Source organism: Heterocephalus glaber, unplaced genomic scaffold, assembly GCF_053883595.1.
Source record: "Heterocephalus glaber isolate CG9 unplaced genomic scaffold, H.glaber_assembly_v1.0 deba00001687, whole genome shotgun sequence".
NCBI lineage: Eukaryota > Metazoa > Chordata > Mammalia > Rodentia > Bathyergidae > Heterocephalus > Heterocephalus glaber.
Window position 1 is genome coordinate 16,281,887 of NW_028258412.1, and position 12,120 is coordinate 16,294,006.

Genomic DNA, 12,120 nt, shown 5'->3' on the forward strand with positions numbered 1-12,120 from the left:
GGGAGCAACAGCTTGGGGGGTGTGGAGCTGGGCAGGACCGGAGAAATAAGTAAATAAATAACGCCAAGTCCACCCCCCCCCCCCGCCCCAGTGGAGGCCCGGGTTCTGGCAAATCCCAGGTGCCCGCTGGGGCCCATCCCTGCTGCGTCCCTCAGTGGCAGCATATAGCCTTTGAGTGTCTCCCAGGGAACAGAGTGAAGGGGAAAAAACAAAACACAACAAAACCAACCACAAAAAAGGATGCACAGGCCCTGGAGACAGAAAAGGAGGTGCTGGGTAGCTGAGGGGGGAGGCCGTGGGTGTGAGGAGGCCAGGAGGAGGCAGGCCTGGGTGACAGGGCCTGGGCAGACAGAGCAGTGGCCGTTGCCATTGCAGGGTGGCAGCTGGGCAGGAGTGTGCGGAAGGACAGGTGGGCGAGAGGCAGCAGTGGGCAGTGGTTCCAAATGTGGGTTCAGGAACTAGATGCCAGAGTTCAAGTCCTCCCCCTGCCACTCACTCATCCTCAGCAAATCACTCACCTCTGTGCCTCAGTTTCCCCATCTGGAAACTGGGGATCCTAAGACGGCATTATGGGTATGAAATGAGCTCATGCAGATGAAGGACTCCAACAGTGCCAGACATAGTAGCTATTATCATGAAATGTTTTGTGTTATCATGGGGCATCTCTCCTGTTATCTGGAAGACCTGGGCTCTTCCACAGACTTGTTGTGTGGCCCCGGGTAAAATAACATATTTTGCTGAGCCTTGGGGTTCCTCATCTACAAAGGAGGAATAAGCATCCTGGGATGACTGCTAGTGCCCCCCAAAATCCCTTCACCTCTTCCGCTTTCAAAATAAGAATATTGACTCTTCCTTAGGTCCCCTGGCACCTGGATGCATGGTGACAATCATGGGCTGCCAGGCAGCTAGTGTGACTAATGGTAGTCAGGGAGATCTGAGTGAGAGTGACAGGAACAATTTTCAGGGTGTCACCTCAAGAGGGAGAAGAACATCTATGTTATGGTTTAAATATGAAGCTTCTGGAGATGCAGCCTAGTCAGGTGACTGGATCATAAGAGTGCCAATGAGTTTAAAGCTCCAAGGGCTTACTGGGAGGTGGGACCTAATTGGATGAGGCAGGTCCCTGGGGGCGTGGCTTTGGAGGATATATCTTGTCCCCACCCCTTTCTCTATGTTTTTTTCCCATCTTTTGTGGCTTCCTGGCTGCCACCACGAGGTGAGCAGCTTTCCTTGCAACACCCTTATACCATGATGTTTCTGCCTTACCTCAGGCCCATAGCAATGGGCCATGGACTGAAACCTCTAAAATCATGAGCCAAAATTAACCTTTTTTCTTTTAAGCTGTTTAAGTCAGGTATTTTGGTCATAGCAATGAAAACCTGACCCACATAACATATGAACGCAAATGCACTAATCCTAATAAAACAGGAGCACGCATACTCCAGCAGCCTGATAGAAGGACAATACATCATGATGGGGGAGTTCACTCTAGGAATGCAAGATTAATAGGAAATTTAATAATGAGCCCTTCCTAGTAACAGATCGAAGAAGAAAAATCAATGGTTTCTGATCAATTTAACAACCAGTTTTGATTTTTAAAAATGTTAATAATTGCTGAGTGTAGTAGTGCATTCCTATAGTCTCAGATACTTAGGAGGCTGAGGCAGGAGGATAACAAGTTCAAGGCAACTTAGGGACGACTCCATTTCAATAACAATAATAATAATAATAAAGGCTGGACATCATGGTGAATGCATGTATTCCTAGCACTCTGGGAGGCTCAGGTAGGGGGGTTGAGTTGGGACCCAGCCTGAGCAACTTAGCAACTTGGGGAGACCCTGTCTCAAAAAAAAAAATTAAGAATGTAACAAGTGCTTGGGATGTAGCTTACTGGGAATGTCCTGGATTTGCTCACTAGTACCCCACAAAAAGGTAATAACTGGACTGGATAAAACATTGATCTCAGTGCCAAAAGCTGGCATCTTGTTGTTTGGGGGGTTGTGCGAGTTTAGGTATATGTGTTAGTTACTTTCTTGTTGCTGAGACGCAATACCCAATACCCACAACTCTAAGGAGGAAAGGTTTATTTGGCTCACAGTTTGTAGAGGTTTCAGTCCATACTCTTCACTGGCTCCAAGGTGGGGTGGCATGGCAGAGGAACATGGCAGAGGAGAAATAGCTCATGGCATGGAGGCAGGAAGCAGAGAGAGCTCAAGGGACAAGGGAAGGAAGCAGACCCTTTCAGACCACGCTCCCAGTGAGCCACTTCCTCTGACCCAACATTTGGCCATAAATTCATCAGTGGACTCTCATGCCCCCATGATCCAGGAACTTCCCAAAAGCTCCACCTATGAGCACATGAGGCTTGGGGGGAGATAACTAGCTTTAAACCCTAACAGTATATCAATCAATTTAGCTTGCTAGGCTAAATTGTAATATCACTCACGCAGTCCTGCACTAGTCTAGGCATTGCTGCAAGAGTATCTTGTAGATGTGGGGAACATCTATACTCAGTCAGCATAAGCAGTGGAGATTGTCTTCTATCACGTGGAGGGGAGGGCCTCTCTCAACCCATCACAAGGCCATAGAAACCAATTTGGGCAATTTAGTGAGCCCCTGTCTCAGAAAGATTCTAGCTTTGACCTCCAGGTCCTTAAAAAAAAAAAAGAAGGTAGATTAAGGTTTCCCTGTGGAGGAAGAATTCCCCAGCATTTGCTCCTGCCCAAGTTTCTAGGTTGCCCTGTGAATTTCAGATTTATCAGCTCGTGCAATCATGCAAGCCAATCCCTTGAAATATATCTCTCCACATTCATGTCCTGCTGATTCTGTTTCTCTGGAGGTCCTGGCGATACAGTGATGAGAGAGACGGTCGCGTCAAGGTCAGGGAGGAGACCAAACTGCCCACCACTGCCTGTGTTAAGCAAGCTCAAATCCAAAGCAGGAAGGGACCCACAGCGCACCCAGAGGGAGTGAGAGGCGGAGAAACCCAGACGCTCTACAAAACGCTATTTCTTAGCCTTTCTTATTGTGCTTCTGGCCCACCCGGAAGATGAATAATAAAGGCTTGCTGAAAGAGGAAAGCAAGAAATGGAAACACAGCAATTTGTATTCAGCCCCAGAGGAAGTGTAAATGGTTACAGCTACCTGAGAAAGAATTGAGAAAGATTCTAGATAAAACGGAACCCTAAAATCCGGCATTCCATTTCTAGATGGCTATGTCAGAGAAACGATGTTCACGATTATAGTCATAATGGGGAATCGATAGAGAGACAGTCGAACGGTTCACAGTAGGGGTTCAGATGAATAAACCTTGGGATATTATACAGCGCTTAAAATGAAGAAATGGAGACCCAGGGCTGCGTGTATTAATAAAGCTCTGTGCTGTGCATTCAAATCACCCAGGGGACTTGTTCAAGCCGCTGGTGCTGGACCCACCCTGAGCTGCTGACTCCATGGTCCGACCAATGTCTGAGAATGTGCATTTCCCAGGGTTGCTGATGGATGCTGAGAGGCTGCTGGTATAGGGACCTCACTCGGAGTAGTGCAAGGCACACAAACGTCAAAACCATGACGCTGTACTGCAAGATGATGCGCACACAATATTACGTGTGCTAGTTTGTTATGCACAAAACCAATAGCGTATCTTGTTTATGGATATACACGTTTTGTACGTTAACCACAAGTGGTTACCTTTAGAGAGGATGTGTACATTTCAGCAGATGTGGCAGAGAGGCTATCATGAGTCCCTCAAATCCCACTTAATTTCCTCCCAGGGCTTCAAGAAGATTCCCCTGCTACAGGGGAGGAGGGCAGGTGCAAGTAAGCTGCGCCTCTTCTGGTGCCCCAGACCCTCCACGCGATCCTCCTTATTGTTCCCCTCCGTGTCAAGGCTCCCATAGAAACAAGGGGCCCAAGCTCCTTCCATGGACCAGTGACATAGGCATCGCGGTGAGTTTGTTAGAAACTAGGATCTCCAGTTCTTCCCTGGCCTGGTGGTGAGTTAGAATCTCCGGGCAAAAGAGGCCCAGGAATCAGTGCTTGGACAAGGTCTTCTGATGAGTTTTACATGCACGTACAGTTGAGGAACACCGCTAGAGGGTGCGGGATGGTGGCTTCATGCCATGGAAGAAGCTTGGATCCCTAAGTGGTCACTCGGACCAGAGTAGCTTGGCTGGCTTGCACTGGACCATGGGAAGCTGGAAATAAACATTATTGGTCTACGCCATTGAGCCTTACGTGGTGTTGGCAACAGGACCTAACATTACCTAATTGCGTAGAGGGCAAACAACTAATTGTTTAACTGCAGAAGATGCAAGTGGGGCCAGTTGGGTGGGCTTTAATTTCTTTTTTTCCTGATACTGGGGATCAAAGCCAGGTGTATTCTACCACTGAGCTACACACATCTCAACCTTTTCTGAACTTTTTTTTGTTTTTGTTTGTTTTGGTACCGGGGATCGAACTTGGGACCTTGTGCTTGCGAGGCAGGCGCTGGAACCACTGAGCTAAATCTCCAGCCCTGAACTTTTTGGGTTTTTTGGTACCAGGGATTGAACTCAGGACCTTGCACTTGCAAGGCAAACTTTTCTATTTTGAGATTATTTTAAATTGTTCTGGTAGGACTTGAGTTTAGGATCTTCCTGCCTCAGCCTCCCTCAGAGGTGGGATTACTGGTGTGCACCACCACACCTAGGTGGGCTCCAATTTTTTAAAAAAGAAACTAAAGAAATTTAAAGAGGAAGGTCTGAAGGAAAAATGGAAAACCTTAACATCTTTTCAACCTGAGTGACAGATACAGAGATCTCTGATATCTATTTTCTGCACTTGCATTTGAAATAATTTATAATTTAAAAAACATAACCAGCGGTGTATACCTATGATCCAAGCTACTGGGGAGGCTGAGGCAGGAGAATCATCATGAGTTTGTAGCCAGCCAGGGCAACTTAGCAAAACCCTGTCTCAAAATAAAAAATAAAAAGGGCTGTGGATGGAGCACAGTATGAGGCCCTGGGTTCAATGAACGCGCACATGCGCGCACATGTGCACACGCGCGCGCACACACACACACACTAGCTTTCACATATTTCATACAATCACATATGCAACAGCATCCTTACAACAATGCTTTGAGGGTCTGTGGTGGACACCCCAAACTTTCCCATCTTAATACCCAGGGCCATGACCATGATGAAATATCACTCCTCACACCTGGATGATGTTTCAGGCCACAGGACGAGAGGGATTCTGCAGATGTCATTAAGTTTACTCCTCAGTAGACACTGAGCTCATCAAAAGCGAGATCATCTGGTGGGTCTAATCTAATCATCTGAGCCCTTTAAAAGCAGAGAATTTTCTCCTGCTGGTAGCAGAAGGGAGAATCAGGGAGACAGGAAGCAGGAGAATTTGCTGTGATATTACTGGACTGAAGGTGGAGAGCAGGGACCAGAGAGGCTGCTAGGAGTGAAGGTGACTCCTGGCTGACCGCCAGCTGGCAAGCGGGGACCTCAGTCCTGCAATCACACAGGAGCAAATTCTACCAACAATACAAATAAGCCCGGAAGTAGATTCACGTCCAGAACCTCCAGGCAGCCTGGATTTTGGACCTACAGAACTGTGAACTAATCAGTGGGGGGTTTGTAAGTTGCTAGGCGAGCGGGCATTTGGTAGGCAGCAAATGGAAACTAACACAGGGGTCTATCATTACCCCACTTTGTAAATGAAGAAATGAAGGCAAGAAGAGGCAAAATACCTGACCCAAGTCACACAGCTGGTGAAGGACAAAGAGATTCTCAGACAGTCTGGCTCCATGGCCCAGTCTTTGCACAGCTATGCTGTGTTTTCTGAGTGTGTTTAACTGGAACAATCTCTGGGACGGATGAGATGAGTAAGTAGAAAAGCTGGGTGGGGGCTTGTTAGGCTGCTCCTGTTTGAACATAGCAAGGTGAGCAGGGAGAACACACGCACACAGTTGCTTCTATATGTATATAGCAGCTTCAGAGAGATCCAGGGGTATATTTTATCTTTAAGAAGAGGGCATGGATGTCTGGGAACAGAAAACAAAAGGAGACTTTTTGCCCTACACTTCTTTTTTTGGCATTGCTTGGGGTCAACCCCAGGGCCTTGTGGATGCTAAGCAAGGTCATATATTGTTTTTGATGTTTTGAACTTTGAACCTTGTGATTATATTACCTATTAACAAAATAAAATACGCATCCTGAATAATTTAATGGTGATCAAAAGCTAGAGGACATCCAAATAGATACAAAAATACTTTCAAAAGAGTAAAGAACTGTAGATGAACTGGTCTGTAGGCGTATTAGGCTGAAGGTACCCACGCACCAAAATTTCTTTCTTCATAGTGCTGGAGGCTGGATTCCAAGGGCAACCTTAGAGTTGGGTCATCCTGAGGACTCTTACCTTAGCCTACAATGCCTGCCTTCTTACTGATAATGGCAAAAGGCTCAACATCTCCAAAAACTGCAGCAGATAGACAGTTACCTCTGTCCCCCCGGACAGTCCCTGTCCCAGTTTCTCCTTGGTGTAAGGATACTATAATGGTCATATGGGATTAGGGTCCACCCTAGGGATCTCCTTTTAACTTAATTACTTCTTTAAAAATCCTATTTCCAAATATAGTCACATTCTAAGTTATAATGGGTTGGGACATCAATGTATAAAATTTGAGGGACACAATTCAGTCCATAATATTAGGGAAGGTGACCCAGGGCCAGAAGCTATGTGACCCAGAGTGTCTACCTCAGCATTACTGACATTTGGGGCCACATAATTCTTAGCTGTAGGGACATCTCCTGTGCATGATAAGATACTCAGGAGCATCCCCGGCCTGCAGCCAACAAATACCAGTTGCATCCCCTACCCACTGTGACAACCAAAAATGTCTCCAGAAATTACCAAATGTCCTCCTGGTTGGGGGGTGGGCACTGCTTTAACCCCTTCTACCCCTGCTGTGCTGGAAGCCAGGGCAAGTGTGCCCACGATCTTGTTCCGGGTGCACCTGTGCATGTTTATCACAGGAAGGTGTGTTGCCCCCAGGCAGGCCTAGAAAACTCACACCTGTCCAGGGGTAGCCAGGGGGTGGGGCGGGCAGGCTTGGCCCTGGATAGGGAAGGTGACAAAAATCAGCGGAGGCCACTCTGGGAGCCAAAGCACCGAATCCAGGGCCCAGAGAATACAAGAATTTTCATGGCACACAAAGCCCCATGAAAGCTCCTAGCTGTTGCATCACATCAGGGACAACCCCCTTTCTTACTTTTGCTTGCTCTCCCCCACCCTCCCTCGGCTGGGACCTCGATGGTTCCCTGTGGGGGCCAGGCTTCGGCTGCGCAGAACTCAGTTAAGCTGATCTAGCAGTTGGCCAAGGCTGTGTGCTTTGGAGAAATCAAGTGTAGCTCATCCTGGCAGCAAGATACCTGGCCTTCCGCCTCCTGAGAACCTTAAGGGGATAAAAATGACCAGGTGAGAGAGGAGGAAGCTGAGTGCTCAGAGCTTCCATGGTCACCCTGGTGATAGGAGGAAGCTGGGATTGGAACCCGGATTGGGTGGCTCAAGCCCTGAGTTCTGTCTACTCTGCAGCTTGGCCTCCCGTGACAAGCGACCCACAGAGAGGTCTTAGAAGGCTGCCTGCTTTTATGTTTCTCCATCTGAAAAGTGGGCAGAACAGCAGCTGCCTGCTTCTCATCTTATTGGGGGGCAGAATTAAACGCTATCCTAAGAATGTTCTAGAATAGCATAGTCCACTGGGACTTTCTGCAATGATGGAGGAGGAGACCCTCCTCCTCTCTCTCCTCCTCCTTTTCTGCAGTGTTTGAGATAGAACCCAGGGAGGGGGCTGCATATAGTAGGCAGGTGCTCTACCACTGAGCCACACCCCAGACCCCAAAATAGTCCCTATATGTGTGATCCAACATGGTAGTCATGGACTTAACATGGCTACTGAGCATTTGAAATGTGGCTGGTGCAACAGAGAAGCTTACTAAGTTTAGTTATTTCCTGAAGTTAGTTATTTTAAGTTCAGAAGGCCACAGGAGGCTGTGGCTCCCATATCGGCCAACACAATTCTCAAATCCTGGGAGAGAGAAATCCATTTTAGTAAAGGAAGGGACAATGTGGACAAGCCAAATGTTGTGTTAGTAGTAACAGTTGCAGCTGAAGTGAATGAGATGTATATTCTGGGGCAGATTTGCCTTCTCAACTAGGGTTGGCTCAGGACTATATAAAAGTGAGGTGCAGGACTGGTGTGGTGGAGCATGCTGTGATCCCAACTACTCAGGAGAGTGAACCAAAAGGAGCACATGTTCAAGGCCAGCCGGGCCAACCCAGTGAGAGCCTGTCTCAAAAGAGAGGGGGCAGGAGCGCAGGATAGAAGCTTGCCTAGTATGAACAAGGCCTGGGTTCAAAGCCCAGCACTGCAATGAATGAATGAATCAATCAATAAGTAAACAAAGTGAGCCAGATGCATTGGTACACATCTCTAATCCCAGTCTGGGAGGCTGAGGCAAGACGAACTCAGGTTTGAGCCTAGCCTTGGCAACTTAGCAACTTAGTGAGATCCTATCTGAAAACAAAAAATAAAAGCAGGTGATGGTGATTGGGATATAGCTCAGGGGTAGCACTCTTGCCTAGCATGCACAAGACTCTGGGTTCAATCCCCAGTACTGTAAAACAAGTAAACAACAACAACAAAAACCAAAGTACACTGTCAGAGAATCGAGTGGAGAAAGGTTAGGATAGTGTCATACTCATTTTTATATTCTCAGGATTTGGCATTCCCCCTGTAACCAAGTAGGCCCTGAAAATGTCAGTGGAATTGGCAGAAGACAGCAGTAGGGCCCAGGAGAGCTCTATGTGGTGGGGAGGTAGGTGGCAGGGGAGACAGCAAGTAATCAAGACAAATCAATCCAATACACGTATGTCAGGTATCGATGATGAAAGCTAGGGAGGAAATAAAATAATGGTGAATAATGCAGGTTTGGGAAAGCCTCTTTTCTTTTCAGTACTGGGGAGTTTACCCATGGCCTTCACACTGAGCTACATCCCTAGTCTCCCCCCAACCCTTTTTTTAAACGTTTTGATTTTGAGACAGGGACTCTCTAAGTTGCTAAATCGAACTTGTGATCCTCCTGCCTCTGCCTCCCAGAGTGCTGGGACTATTGGCGTGCGTCACCAGGCCCAACTGAGAAAGCCACTTTCAAGAGGGTGGTCAGGGAGGACCTCATGGAGGAGCTGCAATCTGAATGATGGAAAGAGACTGTGTGGAGAGCTGCTCCAGGCACAGGGAATAGCAGGCACAAAGGGCCTAAGAGGAAGACAGTGGATGCACCAGGCGCACTGCAGTTCCCAGGGTGGCCAGTGCAGATTGAGCCAGAAAGCGCGAGTGGATGTTACGGGAGGAGAGGCGGGAGGGGAGCTGGACCCAGCAAGGACAAGATGTGCGAGCTGAACAAGTGATCTGGATTTATAGTGACAAGTGGCAGCTCAAGACATGCGGCCAGGGTGGCGGTTTGGGTTCAGGTGGAGACCAGTGGTCGCCATCTTTCATGCATCTTTGCCTTCCAACCAGCATGGCGCACTTTGGAGGCCCAGGTGCGAGGGCTGCGGGAGACCCTCACGTGGGAATTGGCATTGGCAGAGGGATGATTAAGAAAAGGAGAGAATGAAGAGATTCCCAGAGTCCCCAGACAAGGTGGCTCCCTCAGCCCCACACGTCAGGGCCATCAAGCTGAGCCAAACACCAAAGCCCTTCCAATGGAATAATTATAATATTAAAAACCAGCCCGCCCTCAAAGCGGATGGATGGTGCGGAGGCCCTGGAAGGCGCATCTGTGCTGTGAGCCATTAGGGGTCCCTGACAGATGTGTACCCCCCCCAGCCCCAGCCCAGCTGCAGATGAAGACCTGTCCCTTTCTTCCCCGCAGACAAGGATTGATGAGGATTCTCCAGAGCACTCAGACAGGCAAGGGAAGGCTCGGGACCTTTTCCCAGCCTGCAATTTATCTTGGGGGGACTTATTCACATCACTTTTTACAGGCTGGACCGTGCTCTGACCTGGTACATTAATCTCTCTGAATAAAGTAATAATAATCAAAAAGAGGGAGCTGGACAGCTGCCAGGGAGGCATTAATAACTGTCGCCCACACCTCGGTGGTGCAGGGAAAGGGTGTTGGGCTCAGACCCGCCCTCTTGCCCCCAGAAGAACTGTCTGAAGGAGAAAGAAGGTAGCTCCAGCCTGGGTTTGGGGGAATTTTATATAGATGGTGCATGGGGGCTTGTCTCTGAAATGGGTACTGAGGAGTTCCCAGACAAATGCAGAACATTCACATGGGAAAGAGTACTGTCTTAGTACGCAGCAGAGGTTCTAGAGTTGGACTGCCCAAGTTTGAATCTCAGCTCAGCCACTTACACGCTGTGTGATGTGGCACTACTTCCTCAGTCTCTCACCACTTGGCTTTGTCCTGCTGAGAATGTGAAATGGTTCAGCCCGGGTAGAAGAGAGTTTGGTTGTTCCTCAGAGTTAAATACAGAATGACCATAGGATCCTGAAATTCCACACATAGGTACATAGGTATTTTCCCAGAAAGACTGTATTCAAATAGGTATTTGCACATGAAATGTTCATGGCAGAACTATTCACAATAGCTAAAAAGAAGAACCAGCCCAAAAGTCCGTCAATGGACAAATGGCCCAACAAATGGTGGGTGATACATCCATACGAAGGAATATGATTCAGCCAGAAAAAATAAAGTGTTGATTTATGCTATAATGCAGATGAACCTAGAAGACTTTATGTTAAGTGAAAGGAGCCAGACTCAAAAGGTCACATGTGACACAATGCCTCAGGCTCAAAAAGTCCAGAACAAACAGAAGGCAGATGAGTGGCTCAGGGGCTGGGTAGGAGGGGTACAGGAAGTGAGCGCGGGGTTCGTTGGGGGTGATGCAGATGTTCTCAGAACTAGACCGAGGTGCTGACTGCACAACATTGTCAATGTACTAAATGCCATAGGATGGTGCACTTGATTAATTTTATGTTACATGAATTTTAGATCAATTTTAAAAAAAACAACCCAAGACAACAGCCCTTGGCCTGTAAGTCTCATGCAAGATGGAAGTGAGTTGGAGACGAGTTCAGCTCACAGGAAGGGCTGACCCTGCTGCTGCTCCTGTGGTTATCACACTGTGATTGTAGCCAAGTTACCTAAGTCAGCGTCCTCTCTGAGAAGAGACATCGCAGCATTTATACTCAGAGAGCTGATAAGGTTAATTACGACAGCGTCCTAGTAGGCTATCAATGCCACAAGGACAGGGATTTCTGTCTATTTTGTTCATGGATGAATCCCCAATGCCTTTATCAGAGCCTGCCCAGAGCTGGCATTCTGCAAATATTTCCTGAATAAATGACACTGTTAACACACTGCCTGGCTCCTGGTGATTGGTTAGTAATGTTTAGCCGTGTTAATTACTATTAGTTTGGTCACTACAGTTCTTTGAGAGACCCTAAGTGATCTTTTCTTGCACAGAGAAGTGAGTGTTACTTTGCTTATAGATTTGTTTTTATGACTAACTTATCTGGATGCCTACTATGTCCAAGAGGTTTGAGCTGAGCTGAGAATGGAACCTAAGCTCTCACTGTTGCTAGAGGAGGAGGTGGTGAGAGTTAGTACATGTAGATGGCACCCATCCACCCATCCACTCATACCTCCCTCCCTCTGTTTCTCTGTCTACCCACTCACCCCTCATTCACCCACCTGTCCTCATCCATCTACCCACTCACCCACCCCATCTACCCATCCATCCATCCCCCACCCATCCCCCATCCACTCCCATCCATCCATCCCCCATTCATCCATCCCCCACCCACCCCCCATCCATCCATCCCCCACCCATCCCCCATCCACTCGCATCCATCCATCCCCACCCATCCCCATCCATCCCCCATCCATCCATCCCCACCCATCCCCCATCCACTCCCATCCATCCCCCACCCATCCCCCATCCATCCATCCATCCCCCACCCATCCATCCCCCACCCACCCATCCCCCACCCATCCAGCCAGCCACTCCCATCCATCCATCCCCACCCATCCCCACCCATCCCCCATCCACTCC

General features: G+C 48.2%; 1 protein-coding gene across 5 annotated transcripts in view; it reads right to left on the bottom strand.

The window, feature by feature from the left end:
* Nucleotides 1–12,120, bottom strand: part of Rnft2 (ring finger protein, transmembrane 2) — a 113,129-nt gene that overhangs the window by 73,204 nt on the left and 27,805 nt on the right. The window lies entirely within an intron of this gene.